This window comes from Bos taurus, chromosome 10, assembly GCF_002263795.3.
Source record: "Bos taurus isolate L1 Dominette 01449 registration number 42190680 breed Hereford chromosome 10, ARS-UCD2.0, whole genome shotgun sequence".
Lineage (NCBI taxonomy): Eukaryota > Metazoa > Chordata > Mammalia > Artiodactyla > Bovidae > Bos > Bos taurus.
The window spans coordinates 96152615-96178015 of NC_037337.1; the positions used below are offsets into that span (position 1 = coordinate 96152615).

Genomic DNA, 25401 nt, shown 5'->3' on the forward strand with positions numbered 1-25401 from the left:
TTCCCCCAGTGTTCTGACAACTATAACTTATTTTTTCTAATCAGGTCAAATCATTTAATTTATAAAGCATTTACATAGCATAAAGGCTCTAGAAAACTGATTTGTTTCATTTCTGAGCAGGTTCTTCAAAAGTGGCACACATTTCAGGACAAATATTTACAGAAGTTAAAGGACATTGTATTTTCCTTCAGTATCCTTATTCCGCTGTTGGTGAAATCATTTCAGGTTTAATTACACTGAGAGTTTCTCTTTTCTTTTCTCTTCATTTCTTTTCTCTCTCAATTCCACTATCCCCTGCCCACAATACTTCTATCATTTTATTATATGTACTTCTTTGCCTATTTCTACTTGTGATAGACAATTGTCTTGAAGTCAGTAATGAGACATCCATTTTTGCACCTTCACAGTGTTTTAATGAACAATTAATGCTCAAATAACACAACATTAATTCATTCACTCCCTTACATCTTCAGTAAACTTTGATTTCTAAAATAAAAATCTCCCTGGTTTCCTTTCTGCAAGTGTATTGTTTACTTCCATATTTTATAATTGGATGCATAAATTGTTACATTTAAGAGTCTTAGTTCCCTACTGTCCTGTTTGGTCTTCCTTGTTATTTCCAGAGTGCTCTGATGTGATCGCCAGAGCGACTGACCTTGGTGATGTATTCTTCTTATAGGAATAAGAATAGCAACCTCTGCAATGACTTTATTTCATAAATTCATGAAAATGTTAAATATCTATGACTTGAATACCAGCAGGGCATAACAAATATCAATAAATACAAATACAAGAAATTTACATACATCATGTTTTGTTGACCACTGGCATTCATGTGTAGTTTTCACAAGTAAATTCTTTATCTAGTGTATGGATACATATTGTTAAAAATAATGACACTGCCTAGGCTATAAATTTTAAAATATATACATAAAAATAGAATTTGATGAAAATTTAGTGGGATAAATACTCATAACTATAAATATACTTTATTTATAGCTTTGATGACATCAATATTCATGAATTGTGAAACTATTTGAATTTTTATTATCTTACTAAATATCATGGATCTGAGAAAAAGACTGCAATGGCTATTGAAAATGTTGATTTTATACAATAGAACACAATATCATATGCTTTTCTTAAATAAATTTTATTATTTAAACCTCTATATGTAGTCCATGCTTCATCAAAATTTCATTTATTTTATTTTTTAACCAAAAGTAATTGCATTCAAAAGTAATTGTGGTTGCACACCCTGAATTTTAAATCAGGGTATGCAATTGCTCAAACACATCTTTATTAATCTTAATAGGAACCAATGCAATCAATACATTTTTGCCAATAAGAAATATGTTTGTTTATTCCTGTAGCATAAAAATAAGTGCTTTGGGATTTGACAGAGTCTTGGAAAGCATTTTCTGTATCCTGGTGGTTGTGGAACTATTTTGTCTTCAAAAAGTTGTCAAGATGCTTGAATAGCAGTAGCTGGCTGGCAAGAGGTCAGGTGAATATGGCAGATAAGGCAAAACTTCATACCCAAATTCATTCAACTTTTTTTTTTTTAAATTTCATTTTGTTTTTAAACTTTACATAATTGTATTAGTTTTGCCAAATATCAAAATGAAGTTGTGTGATGTGCAGTAGAATGCTGTCCTGGAAAAGAATTGGGTCATTTCTGCTGACCAGTGCCAGCTGCAGACATTGTAGTCTTATGGGCATCTAACCGATTTGCCGAGCATAGTTCTCAGTTGTAATGGTTTCACTGGATTCAGAAAGTTGTAGTGGATCAGACCAGCAATAGACCACCAAACGGTGGCCATGACCACTCTCTGCTGTGGGAAGTGCTTTGGAGCTTCTTCTTGGTCCAACCACTGAGCTGGTCATCATTGCTTTTCAGATAAAATCCACGTTTCATCACAAGTCACAATCCAATTGAGAAATGGTTCATTGGTTTTTTGCATAGAATAAGAGAAGATGACACTTCAAAATGATGACTTTTTTTTTTTTTTCCCAATCATCTCATTAGGCTTTTCCACCTTTCCAATTTGCTTCAAATGCTGAATAGAATGGTTGATGTTGAGTTTGGGGGCAACTTCTTGTGTAGCTGTAAGATGATCAGCTTCAATGATGGCTCTCAATTGGTTCTTGTCAACTTCCAATGGCCGGTCACTATGCTCCTCATCTTCAAGGCACTTGTCTCTTTTGCAGAAGGTTTTGAACCACCACTGCACTATATGTCCATTAGCAGTTCCTGGACCAAATGCATTGCTGATGTGAATTGTCTCCACTGCTTTATGATCCATTTTGAACTTGAATAAGAAGATCACTTGAATTTGCTTTTTTGTCTAACATCATTCCAATAGTCTAAAGTATATATAAAATAAACAGCAAGTATTAATTCATTAGTGAAAAGTATAAAGCAAGAAATGCACATTAAAATGATCTATAATGAAACCACGTTTATTTAAGAGTGTATTCCAATATCAAATGTCAAATTTCAACAATGCAAAACTGCAATTACTTTTGCACCAACCTAATACATACTCTTACATAAGCAGGAATAAAATTAGAACATGAGTAGAATCAGGAGCAAAAAGCTATTCACTCTTATGCTATTTCTATTCATATCCTGTTGCTGCATAATTTGCTAGGAAATTTTGACCAGTGTGTTTCTCTTGGAAAAACTGTTAGTCTTTGCCAGACTTCATTTTGTACTCCAAGGCCAAATCTGTTATTCCAGGTATCTCTTGACTTTCTACTTTTGTATTCCAGTCCCCTATGATGAAAAGGACATCTTTCTGGGGTGTTATAGAAGGTCTTGTAGGTCTACATGTATGAATGTGAGAGTTGGACTATAAAGTAAGCTGAGTGCCAAAGAATTGATGCTTTTGAACTATGGTTCTGGAGAAGACTCTTGAGAGTCCCTTGGACTGCAAGGAGATCCAACCAGTCCCTCCTAAAGGAAATCAGTCCTGAATATTCATTGGAAGGACTGATGCTGAAGCTGAAACTCCAGTGCTTCGGCTACCTGATGCAGAGTGGACTCATTTGAAAAGACCCTGATGCTGGGAAAGATTGAAGGCAGGAGGAGAAGGTGATGATAGAGGATGAGATGGTTGGATGGCATCACTGACTTGATGGACATGAGTTTGAACAAGCTACAGGAGTTGGTGATGGACAGGGAAGCCTGGCGTGCTGCAGTCCATGGGGTTGTAATCAGTTTGACAGAGCTGAGCAACTGAACTGAACTGAACCAAACAGAAGGGTAATTCCAGCAGAGCACAGGTAACAAGGGCTTCAGCGAGATGAGAACACACAAAAAAGGAGTAAAACTGACTAACATAGCTGGAATCTGAATAATTGGCGCTTCACTCTCTCTCCCATTGTAAGCAACCAGAAAAGCAGACAATGTACAAAATGATTGTTTCAACAGATGACAGAGAACAGATTCCTTAAGAGGAGGAGACAAAAGGCAACTTCTAAAATTATTTGACTTTTGCTTGATGATATTTACCAGACCTTAAAGGAAATCAGTCCTGAATATTCACTGGAAGGACTGATGCCTAACCTGAAATTCCAATACTTTGGCCACCTGATGCGAAGAACTGACTTATTGGAAAAGATCCTGATATGGGAAAGATTGAAGGCAGGAGGAGAAGGCAACAACAGAGGATGTGATGGTTGGATGGCATCACTGACTCAATGGACATGAGTTTGAGCAAGCTCTGGGATTTGGTGATGGACAGGGAAGCCTGGCATGCTGTGTCATGGGGTCGCAAAGAGTCGGGCATGACTGAGCGACTGAACTGAACTGAACGAGGAAATGTTTATAGAACAGGACTAAGTTTTCAAAATCATGATTTTGATATTTTTCCTCCACTTTCAGAATACATTTTAACTGAACTGTTTTCAGTTTTATAAAACTATTTTTATACAACTTATGACAGCAACGTTCCTAGCTTATTGCAATAAGTGTCTGGCATGTGGAAAACCTTCTCTGATGTAAATGAATAAATTGTGCTGCCACATCATATCAAAGAGAAATAATCTAGTGGGACCCTGTCATTTAGGTCTTCTTAGCATCACTGATTCCTTATTTTAGAAATGACAGCCCACATTTTTGGCCAAATAGTCTCCCTTCTGCATTTGCACTATTCTTTATTCGCTTATCACAATGTCCTACTGGCATCGTTTTGGACAGATAACCCAAGTCAATTGTAAAACAACATCCTCTACACCATAAGAATGGAAAACATGAGTGGTCATGTAACTCCAGCAGGTTAACCTGAGTCCCGCTTTGGAAGTTTCCTTACTGAAGGTGAGAGTGAGGCTTCTTTCTTTTCTCTGGTTGAGAGCTTCCAGTAGTCGTGTCAACTACTTGGAGATGGCCAATGGAACTAGGCCAGTTCATCTACAGAATAGGAGATGAGATGGGGAGAAAGAATTACATACAAACAATATCCTTCCTGAGAAAGACTGAAGGCAAAAGGAGAAGGGGGTGGCAGAGGATGAGATGGTTAGATATTATCACTGACTCAATGGACATGAATTTGAGCAAACTTTGGGAGACAGGGAAGCCTGGCATGCTGCAGTCCATGAGGACACAAAGAGTTGGACATGATTGAGTGACTGAAAGCAACAACAATATCCTTCAGCTCACAAGATCCAGTCATACATTTCCTGTTTAGTTGCTAAGTTTTGTCCTATTCTTTTGCGAACCTGTAGTCATTTATGGGGAGAAGGCAATGGCACCCCACTCCAGTACTCTTGCCTGGAAAATCCCATGGACGGAGGAGCCTGGTAGGCTGCAGTCCATGGGGTTGTTAAGAGTTGGGCACGACTGAGTGACTTCCCTTTCACTTTTCACTTTCATGCATTGGAGAAGGAAATAGCAACCCACTCCAGTATTCTTGCCTGGAGAATCCCAGGGACAGAGGAGCCTAGTGGGCTGCTATCTATGGGGTTGCACAGAGTTGGACACGACTGAAGTGACTTAGCAGCAGCAGCAGCAGTCATGTATGGATGTGAGAGTTGGATTATGAAGAAAGCTGAGCACTGAAGAATTGATGCCTTTGAACTGTGGTGTTGGAGAAGACTCTTGAGAGTCCCTTGGACTGCAAGGAGATCCAACCAGTCCATCCTAAAGGAGATAAGCCCTGGGTGTTCATTGGAAGTACTGATGCTAAAGCTGAAACTCCAACACTTTGGCCACCTCATGCAAAGAGTTGACTCATTAGAAAAGACTCTGATGCTGGGAGGGATTGGGAGCAGGAGGAGAAGGGCACGACAGAGGAGAGATGGCTGAATGGCATCACCAACTCAATGGGCATGAGTTTGGGTAAACTCCGGGAGTTGGTGATGGACAGGGGGACCTGGTGTGCTGCAATTCATGGGGTCGAAAAGAGTCAGACATGACTGAGCGACTGAACTGAACTGAGACTGTAGCCTGCCAACCTCCTCTGTCCATGGGACTTTCTAGGCAAAAATACTGAAATGGGTTGCATTTCTTTCTCCAGAGGATCTTCCCAACCCAGGGATCAAACCTGAATTTCCTGTATTGGCAAGTGGGTTCTTTACTACTGAGTCACAGGACCAAAAGCAATAATATCCTTCAGCTTACCAGATCCAGTCATACATACTTGGGGCAAAATTTACCCATAGCCTTGCCAGGTTCATGAACCACTGTATTTCTTTAATAAAATTACTTTTTAAAATTGACTGTAATTTCAATTTCTCATTCGCAACCAAAAGATGTCTTACTAAAATAAAAGAGATGTCTTGGGAGAAATGATTAAGAGTTGAGGGTGGGCATGTAAGAGAAGTGGGTGGGTGACTTAACAAGATGAATGTGTTAGACAAAGTTAGAATTCATTAACTTTGCAAATATCTATTCAAATAATTAAAGAAAACATTATATAAATAGTCCGAAAGGAGAATACATTTAAACTGGCTCAAATTTGACATGAGTCAAGGTGGTATCTCAGATTACTTGCACCTTAGAGATCTTATGTTATCATTATGACTGGGGGAAGCCTTTTCATGTGTTTCAGTACAGTTACAATTTTGATGTGTCTGCATATATTTTAAATCTAATGCAAATCATATAAACATAATACGTGAAAGAATTGAGAAATCTTTGCTTCATAAAACTATGTGGATAAGCCCTAGAAGTTGGATAAATGAAATGGAGTTAATATGAACAGATCTAAAGGAGTCTAAGGGGGTTCCTGGTGGTTCAGTGGTAAAGAACCCACCTGCCAATGCAGGAGATGTGGGTTTGATCCCTGGGTCAGGAAAATTTCCTGGGGAAGGAAATGACAACCCACTCCAGTATTCTTGTCTAGGAAATCCCACGGACAGAAAAGTCTGGTGGGTTACAGTCCAAGGAGTAGCAGAGGGTCAGACCCAACTTGGTGACTGATCACACACACAATGGAGTATAAAGTAAGTAACACTGAATTGCACTCTGCTGCTGTTGCTGCTAAGTCACTTCAGTCGTGTCTGACTCAGTGTGACCCCATTGATGGCAGCCCACCAGGCTACCCATCCCTGGGATTCTCCAGGCAAGAACACTGGAGTGGGTTGCCATTTCCTTCCCAATGCATGAAAGTGAAAGTGAAGCCACTCAGTCAACTCTTAGCGACCCCATGGCCTGCAGCCTACCAGGCTCCTCCATCCACGGGATTTTCCAGGCAAGAGTACTGGAGTGGGGTGCCATTGCCTTCTCCGGAATTGCACTCTAGTCTCAGTTTATTTCTGAAATATTTTTAATTTAGATGCTCTTTCAGTTTTCAGTTACCATAAATAATGCTGGGAACAAGCAACCAAACAAGTAGCCCTTCTGCTCTCAGATATGCTAATCATGCCCCTGAGGTCAGCTGTTGGTACCTTCATTGGTTTGACTGATATTAACTGGCTCTATCACAGATCAAGGGCTTTGGCTAGGATAACATGGCTTTTTTCAGAACTATCTCTCCATCTCCAGCAGGCTAATCTGTGTTGATGCTCATACTGGCCAGCTACTGATAGAGAGGGGAGAGAAAGAAGTGGTGAGGGAGAGAAGAAAAGCATGTATTCTCACATTCTCTTTGGAATTACTCTCAGAATTGTCACAATATCCTCTACTCTGCATTTCACTGGACAAAACAGCACCTCACCAGCTTCAATAAGAAAGAAAATGGACTTCGCCTTTAATGGCAGAAGTTGCAAAGTGACATTGCAAAGGGCAGATATATAGGAGAGCGGAGAACTGGGGTCATTTCTGAAGACGTGGGAGGGTCAGCAGATCTACAGAGATAACCTGGGAGAGAGTGTGTGTTTCTGTGTGTGTTCCAGTTTCTTAATTTCTAAATGCATCACTCTATGCACTTTCCAAGTGGCATAAAGTCATTATTGCCCAGGGATTATATTCAACCCTGGATTTCACTCAGTAGTTTTATAGGAAAATGAGTCTGGTTCATGTTAAAGTCATGAATTATTTCAAATTTAAGTAAAAATAATCTCCAAATTCTAACGAAGATGCAACTTATTTTGCTCCAGAGAATTATATATTTATTCATAAGAATCAGTTCCCATCTATTTCCGGAAGAGAAGATAAAAGTCTTAGTAAAAATTCTGAAAGTGAAAGTCATTCAATCATGTCTGACTCTTCGGGACCCCATGGACTATACAGTTCATGAAATTCTCCAGGCCAGAATACTGGAGTGGGTAGCCTTTCCCTTCTCTAGGGGATATTCCCAACCCAGGGATCAAACTGGGGTCTCCTGCATTGTGGGCAGATCCTTTACCAACTAAGCTTAATTGCCTGGATAAAGTGAATTTTTTAGACAAATTTTTAGGTTAAAGAAAAAATTATCACAGAGGGAAAGTAAATAATGCAAGCATCACATTATCCATCTGCAGCACTGGATGTTATAAAATAGCAGGATAACATCAAAATACTACTGAGACAAAATGACTGTACCCAAGAATCCTATTACCAATAGAGTATTGATGTCTCTATACATGGACATCACCAAGTGGTCAATACTGAAATCATATTAATTATGTTTGCAGCCAAAGATAGACAAGCTCTAGATCATTAGTATAAATAAGACCTAGAGCTGACTGTGGCTCAGATCTTGGTCTTATTACTGCAAAATTCAGGCTTCAGTTGAAGAAAGTAGGAAAAAAACCCCACTAGGCCATTCAGGTCTGACCTCAATAAAATCCCTTATGTGTACACACTGGAGGTGACAAGCAGATTCAAGGGATTAGATCTGGTAGACAGAGTCCCTGAAGAATTATGAATGGAGGTTAGTAATATTGTATAGGAGGCAGTGACCAAAACCACTCCAAAGAAAAATCCATGTTAAACCTCTTGAATTTGTACCAGAGATCCACTAAAGCATTCATTATGTTTCAATATTTCTCTTTCTATTCTTCACTTTGGATACTTTTTGATCTATATTTTTCTATTCTGTCTTCAAGAGCAGTCATTAATTCTTCTGCTATATCCAACATGTATTAGTCATTAGTCTTATTCAATAACTTTTCTTCCAGATTTTGGTTCCCTATAAGTTCCATTTTGGTTTTTATATATCTTTTATTTTCCTTCTGTTATGTTGACATTCTCCTTTAAATCTTTGCACATATTTATAATCAATTTTTAAAGATATTTTTCTGCTGATTCTATTCTCTTTATCATATTTGGTTCTGCCCCAGTAAACAGAGTTTCTTCTGGTTATGGGTACCATTTTTTCCTTTTTGTCATATATACATATATTTGAATGAAGGGCACCGTGATTGTTACATTGCTTATTGTTTGGATTTTGATGTCTGCTTCATAATGAATTGAAGTCTGTTTTTATAAGGCCTTTATGTTTCTTGTAGATCAATGTGGTCCTTTTAAGATTCATTATTAAGCCTAGTTACAGTAGCATTAAATAGCCTTTATTCTAGAGCTAAATAGTCTTTTTTAAAAGGTGATCTTTTTGGGGTATCTACGAATAGTTCTAATTTATCAACAAGGCCTCTCTACTTTAGCTAAATGGATAGGAAACATTTTCCCAACTCTGTGTGGGTTCTGGGAATGTTTATCTTTTTCCTTTCCACCTCCACACATATCTTCATGTGACCGTAAGGGGATCCCTATGCAGATTTCTGAAGCTCTTTCTCTGAGTAGCTCCATCTGCTATAGTATTTGAGTTTGCAAATTCTAGCCACCTCTGCTTCCTTGACCTCTCATTTTTGTATGGCTGATGCATTCACCTTCAAATTTATTTGCCTTTAGTGTAGACTGAGAAGTGCTTCCAGGCAGAAAGCCAAGGGGATTGTAGAACTCACTTTGTTTTATCTTTTTCCAGAGATCACAGTCTTATTGGCTTGTTGTGTAGTGCCTGAAAATCTTGTCTAATTTTCTCTTTATTCATGACACATGGACTAGTTCAATAATGATGACTCTATCATAGCTGGACCATAAAGTCTCAGCATTTATTTTCAATGTAATGTGATAGGAGTATCTTGGCATTAATCTTATAAACTTTATATAAGTTATAAAACTTTCTGCCTTTTTCTTGCTGTTCTCACGGCCTAATATTATGCTTGACATAGAGTTGGCCCTTAGTATATATTTGTTGAATGTGGGTGTGCACGCTCAGCTGTTCAGTTGTGTCCGACTTTTTACAATCCTTTGGACTATAGCCCACCAGGGTCCTCTGTCCATGGGATTTTTCAGGCAAAAATATTTGCTGAATAAATTATTTTAAAAAAATACTTATAAGAAAAAAGCAAAAATTCTTCACAAAAAGGACAACTGTTGCTTCAATGAATCAGTTGAAGAAACGTCTGAAATTCAAGTATGTATACTATTTTGCTTATTATTAATGGAATTGTTTATGGGAGAGTGACATGCATTATAATATGTAAAATATTTATATTAAGACCAGCGCTCTTGATAAGGAGTTTCAGCCACCAAGTGACATTTATACTATCAATCTAAATGTGTGTGAGTCCGAGAGTCTTAAGAAAATTGTTTAATTTTTAAACCATCATTAAAGGCTTATAATTACCTATTTTACCTAAGGACTTCCCTGGTGGTTCAGTGGTAAAGAATCTACCTGCTATTGCAGAAGACATGGGTTCAATCCCTCGGTTGGGAAGATCCCCTGGAGAAAGAAATGACACTCCAGTATTCTTAAGTGGGAAGTATCATGGACAGAAGATGCTGGCAGGTGACAGTTCATAAGGAGTCCGACCTGACTAGGGACCAAACGACAACAAAATTTTATCTAAAGTGGGTAGAAATGCTCAAATACTCTCACTTCAATATGCCATACATAGTCACCATTGGTCTACATCTGCCCCAGATGAAACTGTCCTGTTTTATGCTTCAATCTCTAAGTTACCAAAGTTGATCTCCCTGATAGACTAACCCTATCCAGCATATGAATACCATTTTGTTACAACTGCCAATTTCCAATTTAACCCTAAGAAACCTGGGAAACTCACATCAGAAATGGTTTCTTTGACTTCTGGGAACAATTCAACATTTGGCCACCATTATAGGAACCATTGCTAATTTATGTTCTAATTAACTTCCCAAGCCCATAATGATGGCTTGTTTTATTCTTTTTGAATCTCCACTCAATTGTTTGCTTTTAAGGATTGCTTGGCTTAACAGGGTAAGGAGCTAAAACTTAATTTTATTTCAGATAAATTGGTAATAAATATATCCTGTTAAGAAAACATTCTAAGAAAAGCAAAAGAAAATCCATGAACCTCAACTAGTAAGTATGCTGTAGAGGAAATTCCTATAATCAAGGATTTAAGCAAGCCAGCCACCAATTATAAATTTAGTTCCCACAGGGGGCAAACCATTTAAGATACTAAAGCCGTTCAGCTTTAAGACATATGGTTTCAACTTTTGATGCAAATCTAAAGGTGAAGCATTCAATTTGAATAAAAAAAGAACAAAAGATGTTTAAATTCAAAACTGTTCTTTGAAATAAAGTTACCATCTTTATTGTTTCTTTTATTTTATATTGTCCATGACTTTTTGCATATTCTTATAGAATTACAGAACTTTGAATGCAAGAGAATCTATAGAAATTATGCAGCACACATGTTCCCACTCAGGGTGCTTCTTGAAACTACAGATTTTGGGGCCTGTCTCACAGAGATTATAATTCAATTTATCAGAAATGGTCCCATAATCTGGTTTGAAAAAATATATATAACTGAGTGGGAGCACTAATATAGATTAATTTTTCATCTTACAAATAACAAAACTAAGACCCAGAACAATTAACTGATTAGCTCAGTCTCTATGAAAGTTAGTAACAAAAGAAAAAGAAAAAAAGAAAAGTGTGATTATTATCCTGGAATGTTGTATTCTACTCTAGAGTTTTTTCCATTGCTGAAAAATCATTTTTTTCCCAAAAGGAAAAATAATATTTATATATTATTAAGTGGTAGAGATCCTCGAAACTCTCTCCTAAGTTTATGTCCCTTATGAAGCTATACTTTCTCTCTAGGGGATCTCATCCACTGTCATAGTGTTATTCCATATCTTTCTTTCACATCTGCCTGCAAAATTCTAGAACTACATCTTCAATTGCTTAAGTAACCTTTTTATTTTAATCAACTTCAAACAAAGCACATGTAAAACTCAAACTTTTATTAATATGCAGCCAACCTTATCTGTCATTGTTCTCTGTATCAGGAATCACACTATCCATATACCCAGTTAAGCAAGTTAGAAGCCTGAGAGAGATTCCATATACTCTTTTCGGTTTATTGTCACACCCAACGTTATCCTGTTCACAATTTTTCTAAGTACTGTTAAATTAATGAAACAAGGAAGCCAATAGACTCAAGTGGTTCCTATACCTTAGCAGTGTATGTAAGCACACCCAAACTCAAGCCTGTAAGTGCCTCAAGGTTAAGAAATCAAAATCTAAAGCCAATCAGAATAAACTTAAATTGATCGTAATCTAGCTCCCAGACTTTGGGATGCCCCAAATAAATAAAGTAATCCTGCTATAATCAATCAGCATTTACCCAGGATAACTTCTTAATTCCTATTCATTATAGTCAACAACCCTCTCCCTTTGTACAACTCTTCAAAGCTCCTCTCTACTTCTTTAGACCAGATGCTTCTCTATTCATGATGCACTAAACGAAGCCAACTAGATCTGAAATGTAAATGTCTGTAAATTTTTTAACAGTGTTTAGCAAGTTTGTTCAGACCTTCCTAAGGCAGGACATAGATGGGTCCCCTCCCCCAACTCCCAGGGTGAGCTGTTGGAGTTTGTTTCCTGTGGATCAATTCTCCAAGATCAAAATAGCAGGGCAATCAAGAGAGGACATTGGGCCCTGCCTAGGTATGAGGTAAAAGACCACATATTTCTCATTCTCTAAGTCAAGGAGACCTTCCTGACTACATATGCACAGAAAGATTCCTTGGAGGTAAAAAACGGAGGGGGAACTGTTAGGGGAAGCACACTGACTGAAACTGCCCACCCTGGCCAGGCACCGCAGTAACCATCTGCATGAGTTGCTTTATGACAGGAGGTCCTGGTAAGGAACATGGAACTAATAAGCCACCACCAACAGGAAGAGTTCAGGAAAGGTCAAAAGGAGACACCACATGTCCGACCACCTCCCAGAATCCTTCCTGCTGGCATCCATCTTGGCTGAACAAGGCATGTACCACCAGGAAGGACTCTGAGTCAGAATGATTGGCTAAAGACAATCCAGAAGCTAATCCCATCTCATAAAACCCAAGACCATAAAAGAAGTGGCAGAGCAGTTCTCCCGGGTTCCCTTCCCTTACTGCTCTCCACCCAGGTGCCCTTTCCCAATAAAAGCTTTTGCTTTGTTAGCACATGTGTCTCCTCGGACAATTCATTATGAGTGTTAGGCAAGAGCCCAGTTTTGGGCCCTGGAAGGGGTCCCCTTTCCTGCAACAGAATTACCCTGTACTAACTGATGGCAATCTACCCATGAGCCTCTTCACCAGAATCCATCTAAGAAATGTGCACGCACACATAGGGGGACCCAGAAATATATGAAAGATGGACACAGAACTAAGCAAAGCGAGATGGCTGGCAAAAGGAAACCCAGAAGAAAAGCCCCATAAAAATGATTCCAAATGTCAGGAGAGCGAAACTCTCTCTCTGAATTCACTCATGTGTCTAGCCGCACAAACTGTTCTCTTTTTCCTACTAATAGACACTTATTTCACTACTCTTCATCTTTGTGGAAATTCTTTTTGGCAAAGCTGAAGGGCTAGAGCCACTGGTCACTGGCCACTGGCCCAGGGCTAGGATTCAGCTCTCTCATTGCCACAGTCCCATCTCAGTCTCTGGACAGGATCGGAAACTCTACATCAAGTCTCTACCGGCCTAGTCTACCTGAGATCATTCCAAGCTAAGATCATTTTACTCATAGACAGCAGCAAGTGCTTTGGAAATGACTGCCTTCAGTGTTCCCTTCTTCCAATCATTCTTCACATTGTTGAAGATAAATCTTCTGAAAATGCAAATCTGATCATGTCAAATGCTACAATGTCTTCTGGTTGTCCTTGAGATAGATCCTAAAAATGTCACACTAGTTTATGTGGCCCCACTTAATTTATGCATACTTTCAACCTCAATATAATGCAGTCCTGTTTTTTGCTCTCTCTGTCCCAGTCATATCGGGACAATTTTTTGATCATCAAACAGGATTTAATAGAATTATAATTGTATTTGAGGAATAAAACTAATTTCCTCTTGTTAAATATTAATATGAAACTAACATAATTTAATTTGCCATTATTTACTTTATTCTCATTAATATCATTTGTAAGTTACCCTTGTTCTTGAACTGATATTTATTTTTTATATAAAGAGATAATCTAAATTCTAGTTGCACTGTTTTAACACTACTGGCACACTCAAATAGAAGATATTGTTTTTAAAAGATTATTTTAAAATAAGATTTGTTGATTTAACAAAAGTTCTTGAAAGAATGAAAAGAAAATTTAGAAAAACAACTTCATGTATTATACTAGTCTATTACAAACTTTACAAAACCATTAGTTTAGTTCATCTTAATAGTATGCAATAAAATAGTATGCAATTTGTCATTGAAAAATATTTGTCAATATACTATTTAAAACATTTAACTAACATTTATCAGGCTTCCCTGGTGGCTCAGACAGTAAAGAATCTGCCTGCAATGCAGGAGACCTGAGTTTTATTCCTGGGTTGGGAAGATCCTCTGGAGGAAGACATGGCAACCCACTCCAGTATTCTTGCCTGGAGAATCTCCCCATGGACAAAGGAGCCTGGCAGGCTACAGTCCACAGGGTCACAGACATGACTGAGCGACTAAGCACATAGCAGACATCAGCACACAACATTTAATGGTGGTGTATTAGCTTCTAGTGAATATAATAATTCCTACTAAAACTAAGTATTGTCAGTTGGAGTAGTAATGGTGTTGATATATAAAATGTACTGAATACTTCCTAATGCCTAAGGCTATGATACACAGTTTACATGGTTTATCTTGCTGGATCCTCATAACTATATCCAGATAGTTAATCCTATTCATTGGGTAAGTATATTAAAAATGCCTGTAGAATAGTAAGCGTTGCTATTGTTTGGTATTTATCTCTTTTGAGAGATGAGAAAAACTGCAGCACAGAACAGGTACGTTTTGGCCTATGGTTTAGCGAGGATTATTTCTTAGGACTTCTAACTTCCAATGTTCTTTCCACAGATTTTTAACAAAGAAACACAAGCATGACATAAACTCTGACATTTACTTTTATCTTTGAAACTTGTTTTTCCCTTCTAGAAGCTTCCCCTTCTCCAGATGGCATCATCAGAACATGGCCCTGACCATTTTGAAGAGGACAGATGTTCCAGGATGTCAATGAAAGGTGTGTCCCTGGATAACAATTGTTAAAGTCCCAGAAATGGGTGCATGACCTAAAACACAGCACGTCAGAACCCTTTTACAGCATTAACTACGGATATCGGAAATGAGTTTGTCTTTCCTTCTGTGACTGCAGGTGCTGAGAACTTTGTGACTCTGGAGTGTCTAGGGGCTTTTTCATAGTATCCTGGCTAGCTTGTTTGAGAATTCAGCCAGTAAAAATAAAAGCTGTTTAAAATGATAGAGAGGTTTAATCCTGATGACAATTTTGGAATGTGTGTGGAGGGGGATGGGACAGTCTTTTTCTTAAACCTGTATGAGTTACATTTCAGTCTCTTTAATAGAAGCTCGGGTTAAAACACAGTTCCTTAAATAAAAATGGAATTGAAACAGATTCTTGTGGTTACATTTCTGAAATCGTCATACAATTTTCAGTTTATCCATTTCCCTATCTTTCCTCCTATCCTTCATCATGTCCTGTATTACTGTAGTCTTCTTTTCATCCCTTTTCTCCTTCCTTCCCTCCCTTTATACATGCCTTCTTTCTTTGTTGGTTTTCTCTTACTTTTCTTTCTAATTTGAGGGGGCCCGATAAGTTACATCCATCTTTCCCAGGCCCAAGTTGTGACGCAGATCAGAGGCAGAGGGGGCAGCTGGATAAAGACAAATTCCTTTTAACTTTTGCAGGATCCTGTTTGCTGATATCCTGTAAAAGTTTTTGTATCTGTACTCCTGAGGGCTATTGAAGAAAGCTGTATTGTTTCATTGTTGCAATGCCTTTGTCTATAATCCTGAACTCCTAAACAAATTAAAAATGATCCCTGATCTTTTATTTTCTCAAAGTTCAGTTCAGTTCAGTTCAGTCGCTCAGTCGTGTTCGACTCTTGATGCCATCCAAACATCTCATCCTCTGTCGTCCCCTTCTCCTCCTGCCCTCAGTCTTTCCCAGCATCAGGGTCTTTTCCAATGAGTCACCTCTTCGTATCAGGTGGCCAAAGTATTGTAGCTTCAGCTTCAGCATCAGTCCCTCCAATGAACACTCAGGATTGATCTCCTTCAGGATGGACTGGTTGGATCTCCTTGCAGTCCAAGGGACTCTTAAGAGTCTTCTCCAACACCACGTTTCAAAAGCATCAATTCTTCAGCACTCAGCTTTCTTTATAGTCCAAATCTCCCATCCTTACATGACTACTCAAAGAGATTCCTTAAATATATGATAGAATTAATCAGGTAAAACTCTCTGGGCTTAGACTTGTCGGAAAGTGTTTAATTATAAATTTTAATTATCTAAGTTTTTCTGGAGTACTCACGTCTTCTTCTGTCATTTTTCATAATGTGTGTCTTTCAAGAAATATGTCCACTTCATCCACATGGTCGAATATATCGCCATGTATTGTCCACAATATAAGTTTTTCGTCTTTATAATATGTTTATACAATCTGTAGTATTTGCCTATTGTTTAACGCCCAGCTTAATATTCATAATTAGCACAGCTCTCAATTTTTTTTTGACTATTTTGTTGGTCCTCAAAAATAGCCAGCTTTTGGTTTCATTGATTTTCTTTATTTTTTGCCCAATTTCTTTATTTCAGGTTTCTGTTCTGGTTTTTGTCTCCTTTCTTCTACTTTCTTTGAGTTTAATTTGCTCTTCTTTTCCTACGTTAAGGTAGAGCTTAGATGACTGATTTCAAAACTTTCTTTTCCAATAAATAAATAAAATAATTCATTTCTCCCTAAGCAATGCTTTCTTTGCATACTTCAAATTTTACATTTGGAGTTTTTATAAATGTTTTATAAAAACATTTAATACTTTTATTTGTATTTTTTTTGGTTCTGAGAGTTATAGGATTGTTGCTTACTTTCTGTATATTCATTGCATTTGTTTCAAGAAGTTCTACTATTGATCTGCAATGTAACACTAAGTAATTTCAATTATTTGAAATTTATTGAGACTTGCTCTATGGTCTAGAATACAGTTCAGAATATAGTCTAATATGTATATCCTTCAGTTGTTTGGTATGGTACACTATACAAATTTTGATATAAAGTTGGAGAGCAAAATTCACATTTTCTCTCCATGTGTTCTCATAATTCTCAAAATGTCTAACTAAAATGGAATATTTATTTTTCTCTTGTGTTCCATAATTTTTGGTTTATCTTTCAAATTGTTCTTATTAGATCATACCTATTTCATATCATTTGTTCATAAATGGATCATTTTTTCATTATAATGTATACCTCTTTATCTCTAGTAAAATTACTTCTCTGAGCCAACTTTATTCTATACAGCTATAACTGCTATATCAATGTAATAATCATATTTTCCATTTTATGTCTATTTCATCATTTTACTTCTAATTTATATTGTTATTTTTATTTAAAATATAAACATGTCATATATTGGGTTGCTTATAGATAGGGTATAGTCTGATCCTGCATTTTATTCATTCTGACAATTTTCACTACATAATGTTTTAGGTCATTTAGATGCATTATAATTATAAATATGCTTGGATTTAATTCTACCATCTTGATATTGGTATCATGCATCTTTCCTTAATATTTCTTTTCCTGTATTATTTTGAAATTATTTTATCAACTTTTCATTGCATTTCACTCTTCTCTTAGCTGTGTGTATGTGTGGTTCCTCATATATTTAAAACACATTTCACCCATCACATTCATAGTTGTATATGTCCCATCCTTCTTATATTATCATTATTCAATTTATTTTTATGTATTTTAAAACTCCACCAATAAATTGTCGTTAGTTTTCTTAAACTGGTCTGTTCTCAGAAATATTAAAACAAGCAAACAATCCAAAAATCTCAAGTGTAACACATGCTGTCTATGCTGTAGTGAAAGTGAAAGTTGCCCAGTCCGGTCCAAGTCTTTGTGACCCCATTGACTACACAGTCCATGGAATTCTCCAGGCCAGAACACTGGAGTGGGTAGCCTTTCCCTTCTTCAGGGGAGTTTTCCAACCCAGGGATCGAACCCAGATCTCCTGGATTGCAGGCCGGTTCTTTATCAACGAAGCTATCAGGGGAGCCCCCAAGCTATCAGGGAAGCTCTGTGGTGTACTGTGTTTAATTCCAGGTTCCCATGAGGCTCCACCTCCTTTCAGAAGGAAGAACTTCCATTTATAGTAGTTGTAGTACAAATCTGATGGAATCAAAATCTTATGTGTATTTGGCTTAATATGTATTTTACTTTTTTATAATTAAACTTCTTTATTTTTAATTGAAGGATAATTGCTCTACAATATTGTGTTGGTTATTGCCAAACATCAGCATGAATTGGCCATAGGTATAGCTATGCCATATCAAAATCAGATTGATTATATTCTTTGCAGCCAAAGACGGAAAAGCTCTCTACAGTCAGCAGAAACAAGACCAGGAGCTGACTGTGGCTTAGATCATGAACTCCTTATTGCCAAATTCAGACTGAAATTGAAGAAAGTAGGGAAAACCACTAGACCATTGAGGTATGACCTAAATCAAATCCCTTATGATTATACAGTGGAAGTGAGAAATAGATTTAAGGGCCTAGATCTGATAGATAGAGTGCCTGATGAACTATGGAATGAGGTTCATGACATTGTACAGGAGACAGGGATCAAGACCATCCCCATTGAAAAGAAATGCAAAAAAAGCAAAATGGCTGTCTGGGGAGGCCTTACAAATAGCTGTGAAAAGAAGAGAAGCAAAAAGCAAAGGAGAAAAGGAAAGATATAAGCATCTGAATGCAGAGTTAAAAAGAATAGCAAGAAGAGATAAGAAAGCTTTCTTAAGCAATCAATGCAAAGAAATAGAGGAAAACAACAGAATGGGAAAGACTAGAGAACTCTTCAGGAAAAGTAGAAATACTAAGGGAAAATTTCATGCAAAGATGGGCTCGATAAAGGACAGAAATGGTATGGACCTAACAGAAGCAGAAGATATTAAGAAGAGACGGCAAGAATACACAGAAGAACTGTACAAAAAAGAGCTTCATGACCCATATAATCACGATGGTGTGATCACTCACCTAGAGCCAGACATCCTGGAATGTGAAGTCAAGTGGGCCTTAGAAAGCAGCACTATGAACAAAGCTAGTGGAGGTGATGGCATTCCAGTTGAGCTATTCCAAATCCTGAAAGATGATGCTCTGAAAGTGTTGCACACAATATGCCAGCAAATTTGGAAAACTCAGCAGTGGCCACAGGACTGGAAAAGGTCAGTTTTCATTCCAATCCCAAAGAAAGGCAACGCCAAAGAATGCTCAAATTGCACAATTGCACTTATCTCACATGCTAGTAAAGTAATGCTCAAAATTCTCCAAGCCAGGCTTCAGCAATATGTGAACCGTGAACTTCCTGATGTTCAAGCTGGTTTTAGAAAAGGCAGAGGAACCAGAGATCAAATTGCCAACATCTGCTGGATCATCGAAAAAGCAGGAGAGTTCCAGAAAAACATCTATTTCTGCTTTATTGATTATGCCAAAGCCTTTGACTGTGTGGATCACAATAAACTGTGGAAAATTCTGAAAGAGATCGGAATACCATACCACCTGATCTGCCTCTTGAGAAATTTGTATGCAGGTCAGGAAGCAACAGTTAGAACTGGACATGGAACAACAGACTGGTTCCAAATAGGAAAAGGAGTATGTCAAGGCTGTATATTGTCACCCTGCTTATTTAACTTCTATGCACAGTACATCATAAGAAACGCTGGACTGGAAGAAGTACAAGCTGGAATCAAGATTGCCGGGAGAAATATCAATAATCTCAGATATGCAGATGACACCACCCTTATGGCAGAAAGTGAAGAGGAACTAAAAAGCCTCTTGATGAAAGTGAAAGTGTAGAGTGAAAAAGTTGGCTTAAAGCTCAACATTCAGAAAACTAAGATCATGGCATCTGGTCCCACCACTTCATGGGAAATAGATGGGGAAACAGTGGAAATAGCATCAGACTTTATTTTTCTGGGCTCCAAAATCACTGCAGATGGTGACTGCAGCCAAGAAATTAAAAGACGCTTACTCCTTGGAAAGAAAGTTATGACCAACCTAGATAGCATATTCAAAAGCAGAGACATTACTTTGCCAACAAAGGTTCGTCTAGTGAAGGCTATGGTTTTTCATGTGGTCATGTATGGATGTGAGTGTTGGATTGTGAAGAAGGCTGAGTGCCGAAGAATTGATGCTTTTGAACTGTGGTGTTGGAGAAGACTCTTGAGAGTCCCTTGGACTGCAAGGAGATCCAACCAGTCCATTCTGAAGGAGATCAGCCCTGGGATTTCTTTGGAAGGAATGATGCTAAAGCTGAAACTCCAGTACTTTGGCCACCTCATGCGAAGAGTTGACTCATTGGAAAAGACTCTGATGCTGGGAGGGATTCGGGGCAGGAGGAGAAGGGGACGACAGAGGATGAGATGGCTGGATGGCATCACTGACTTGATGGACATGAGTCTGAGTGAATTCTGGGAGTTGGCAATGGACAGGGAGGCCTGGCGTGCTGCGATTCATGGGGTCGCAAAGAGTCGGACATGACTGAGCGACTGAACTGAACTGAATAGCTATCCTGCTCCCTTTTGAGCCTCCCTCCCTCCGTGTTTCACTTTTTTACCTTCATACTTGTGTGGTTTTAATGGATTCACATAGGCATTTTTGTTCTGCTGTCTTTTGTCAGGCATTGCTTCTTCACACAAGTCATCAGGTACTGTTTTTGTTTTCCATATACATTTTTCTTTTTTCCTCTTGCTTAAGACTTTTTTTCCCCCAAATTCCATCAATTTTACTTTTTTAAGGCTCATGGTATTTTCTTTCTGTTTCTTTTCATTAGGGCTCATGGTGCTTACTTGGTCTGAACAATTACGGTTTTCATTGTCTTTAAAAACACATTTTACATTTATAAGTATTTTTGTCTTTCTTTTTGTAATCCCAAATATGCATATGTCAGACCACTTCACTTTGCAGTCTAATTAACTGAAGACCTTTACATTTTTCTCCAAACCATTCTATTTTCTGTAACTTTTCAATTTGGATGTATTCTATTGTTTCTTTCATGTTCACTTATCTTTTGTTCAGTGTCTTGTAAGCTCTTAAAACAAAATAGTGAATTTTCCATTTTAGATATTCTAGTATTCACTATGGGGCTTCCCAGGTGATGCAGTGGTTAAGAATCTTCCTGTCAATGCAGGAGTTACAAGAGGTGTGGGTTCGATCCCTGGGTCAAGAAGATCCCTGGAGTAGGAAACGGCTACCCACTCCAATATTCTTGCCTAGAAAATATCCAGGACAGAGGAGCCTGGCAGGCTACAGACTTAAGGGCTGCAAAGAGTCGGACACAAATGACCATGCCCGCAACATAGAAATTCCACTCCATTCTTTATCAGTTTCTATTTTCCTCACATTATACTTTTGTTTTGCATAGCTTTCTTAAACATATTTATAATAGCCATCTTAAAGTCCTAATATGCTAATTTTGTCATTTCTGTACTTCTGAGCCTATTTCTACTGACTAAAGTTTGCCATGGTTCCTAGTTACAGTTTTTTCTTTATTCATAAATCCAGCATTTGAATGCCATTAAAGGTCATTACATTTTACTTATAGGTACACATAATATCACATTTGAGTATGTGGCTAATTCTATTCACTGAAAGAAAATGTTCTACACAAGTGCTTCCCAAAATAGCTGTGGTTAAAGATCAGGTTCCTTTTTCTCTTTTTATTATTTTTGAGTCCTTCACAGATAAGTACTTTTGTAAAATAAAGTGAAAATGAAATACTAGGGGAAAAAGGAATAAAAAAGATATACAAAGGACAAGATAGAATTGAGTAGTTCTAGCATAGTTCTGAAATTGTTGGCTTTTATCTCTTCAATATCATCTTTTCTCTTCTCACTATCTTAACTCTTTCTGTAGCTCCAACTGAACATGTATTGTTTACTCATGTATTCATTGTCTTTTTCCTTCTCTTTTACATTTTGTATTTGATTTTAATATCCAGTATTTTTCACTTCCCTGGTGGCTCAGACAGTAAAGTGTCTGCCTACAAAGTGGGAGACCGGGGTTCAGTCCCTGGGTCTGAAAGATCCTCTGGAGAAGGCAATGGCAACCACTCCAGTACTCTCGCCTGGAAAATCCCATCAACAGAGGAGCATAGTAGGCTCCTACAGTCCATGGGGTCACAAAGAGTTGGACACGACTGAGCGACGTCACTGACTCTCTCACTCACTCATCCGGTATTTTACTCGTCTATCCACATTGTCTGTCAATCTTCTGGATTCCTAGTTTCTATGTCTTTTCTTATGGATTTGTGTTTCTCAGAATGTGAATTATATAAAATCATTTTGAGTTCAATAATTATACTTTATAATACATAACATATTGTAAATATATAAATTTCTTCCTTCAGAAATAATTTAAATTAGTCTCTGTTACGTGCCTGGATTCACTGGCCATCTAAATACAACTGCAAAACTTAATCATCACTGGCCTGCCCAGGTGAAAGGCAACTGGCTGTTATATTTTCCATATACAACCCTGGGATTTAGCTTTTGTCTCAACCTGCCAGCTTGCTGAAGAATATGTTCAACTCCTCAATTGCTTTTTCCAATAAGCAAACGAAATCAAAGTTATGTTGTGTGCTGATTTTAACCCTGAGTTCCCCACTTCTATAATTAGGTAGTAATTCCTCACTGTGTTACTATTCTTCAATGCATTGAGAAAGATTTTTCTTAAAAAGTTTATCCAGCTTTCTCTGTTGCATTCAGCCACAAGATCAGTCTCATATATGTAATACACAGTTATTTTAACAGAAATTCTAATCAGTTTTTAGTTGAATGCCCTTCTGATTCCAGGAATTCTGACTCTCCCTAGATCCAGGAGTGGGGAAGATGGCTGGAGCTAAATCAAGTAAGACCTCCATCTCGTTAGCCAGAGTAACTGTCATACCACTGGACACATGACCCACGCTGCTCCAATCAGAACTGTTTGCAGAATCCTTACTGGAAATGCTGAAACAGAAGTATTTATATCCTATAAATGATGGTGTGTAGTTGTAATGGCTAATTTTATGTATCATTCTGACTGAATCAAAGAATGCCCAGGTATTTGGTTGAACATTATTTCTCAATGTGTCTATGAGGGTATTTCCAGAACTGAACTGGCGAGCTGAATAAAATAGGTGCCCTCCGTCTCTGCCATGTGAGTGAGCATCAGCAAATCCCCTGAGGACCTGAATAGAGTGAAAAGTGAAAGAAAGGAGAAGTCACTCTCTGCTTGACAAAATGAGCTGGGATGCCGGTCTTCTCCTGCTCTCAGCCTTTTGGTCTTCAGGCATTCAGATTCAAATTGGAACGTACATCATCAAACCTCTTGCTCTCAAGCCTTTGAACTATCCCATTGGTTTTCTGGGTTCTCTAGCTTGCAGAGGGCAGATCATGGAATTCCCAATTTCCATAATCACATGAGACAATTCCTTATAAGAAAATATATTTTATATATTAATAAATGCATATATTTGCACATACAAGTATTATGACTATATATTTAACATGACTAATATGTTATATATATACATTATAATATACTATAAACAGAACCAATAGATAGATATAGATACATGCATAAATGTCTACTCAAATATAGAGATATAGATACATATTATATAGCTGTATGTATTCCCTGGTGGCTCAGATGGTAAAGAATTCACCAGCAATGAGGGAGACCTGGTTTTGATCCCTGGGTTGAGAAGATCCCCTGGAGAAGGGCACGGTAACCCATCCAGTATTCTTGCCTGGAGAATCCACATGAACAGAGGTGCCTGGTGGGCTACAGTCCATGGGGGTTACAAAGAGCTGGACATCACTGAGCAACTTAGTACAGCACAGCACATATATGTTTATATGTATCACAGTACATGCATCTCTATATGTGTAAATAACATGTCTATATATACTTGTGTATATAAATGCATGCATTTTAAAGACAACACATATGTATGCATGTGTGTGTGTGTTAGTTGCTCATTTGTGTCTGACTCTATGTGACTCTGTGGCCTGCCAGGCTCCTCTGTCCATGGACCTCACCAGGCAAGAATATTGGAGAGCGTTGTCATGCCCTTCTCCAGGGGATCTTCCTGAACCAGGAATCGAACCTGGGTCTCCCACATTGCAGGCAGATTCTTTACCATTTGAACTACCTGGGAAGACCATATGTATGCATAATCATATATATACAGAGATACGCGTGGCATTTTTATATCTGTCTATATAGTCTGCATATATGTATCTACAGACATATCTATATATGTTTATATACTACTGTATTTCATATGTACATTAGATATATGCATATGTATGTAGATATACCTATACATATAGACATGGATAGACACACATTATCTATATATTTATATATCTCTATTATAGATATGTATTATAGATATCCATCTATCCTATTGGTTCTGTTTCTCTTGAGAACCCTCACTAATAGCTTTTGATACCAATAATGATTCTAGAGGAACAGAATCTTAAGGATGAGTTTCCTAAATTGCTTCTGCTGCTGCTGCTGCTGCTGCTAAGTCGCTTCAGTCGTGTCCGACTCTGTGCGACCCCAGAGACAGCAGCCCACCAGGCTCCCCCGTCCCTGGGATTCTCCAGGCGAGAACACTGGAGTGGGTTGCCATTTCCTTCTCCAATGCACGAAAGTGAAAAGTGAAAGTGAAGTCACTCAGTCGTGTCTGACTCCTAGCGATCCCATGGACTGTAGCTTACCAGGCTCCTCCGCCCATGCGATTTGCCAGGCAAGAGTACTGGAGTGGGGTGCCATTGCCTTCTCCTAGAGTCTCTGAAATCAGCTTTCTCATGTGACTAGATTTAAATAAACTAAAAATAGAATCACCATGAACCAGCGATACCTTTACTGAACATATACCCAGAGAAAAATCATAATTCATAAAAAGACACACACACCCAGTGTTCATTGCAGCACTATTTACAACCACCAGGACATGGAACCAACCCACATGTTGTCAACAGAGTGATGGATAGAGAAGATGTGGTACATGTATATAATAGGATGGAAAATCCCATGGACGGAGGAGCCTGGAGGGCTGCAGTCCATGGGGTCGCTGAGGGTTGGACATGACTGAGTGACTTCACTTTCACTTTTCACTCTCATGCATTGGAGAAGGAAATGGCAACCCACTCCAGTGTTCTTGCCTGGAGAATCCCAGGGACGGGGGAGCCTGGTGGGCTGCCATCTATGGGGTCGCACAGAGTCGGACATGACTGAAGCGACTTAGCAGCAGCAAAAAGAAATGAAATTGGGTCCTTTGTAGAGGCATGGATGGACCTAGAGTTGGTCATACAGAGTGAACTCAGAGAGACAGAAATGAATATTGTGTATGAAAGCATTTATGTGAAATCTAGAAAAATGGTATAGAGACACAGATGTAGAGAACAAACATATGGATACCAAAGGGGGAAGGGGAAATGGAATGAAT

General features: G+C 38.1%; 1 pseudogene; it reads right to left on the minus strand.

The window, feature by feature from the left end:
• Positions 1–1308: 1308 nt before the first annotated feature.
• LOC132346284 (histone-lysine N-methyltransferase SETMAR-like) lies at positions 1309–20584 on the minus strand (annotated as a pseudogene).
• Positions 20585–25401: the final 4817 nt, after the last annotated feature.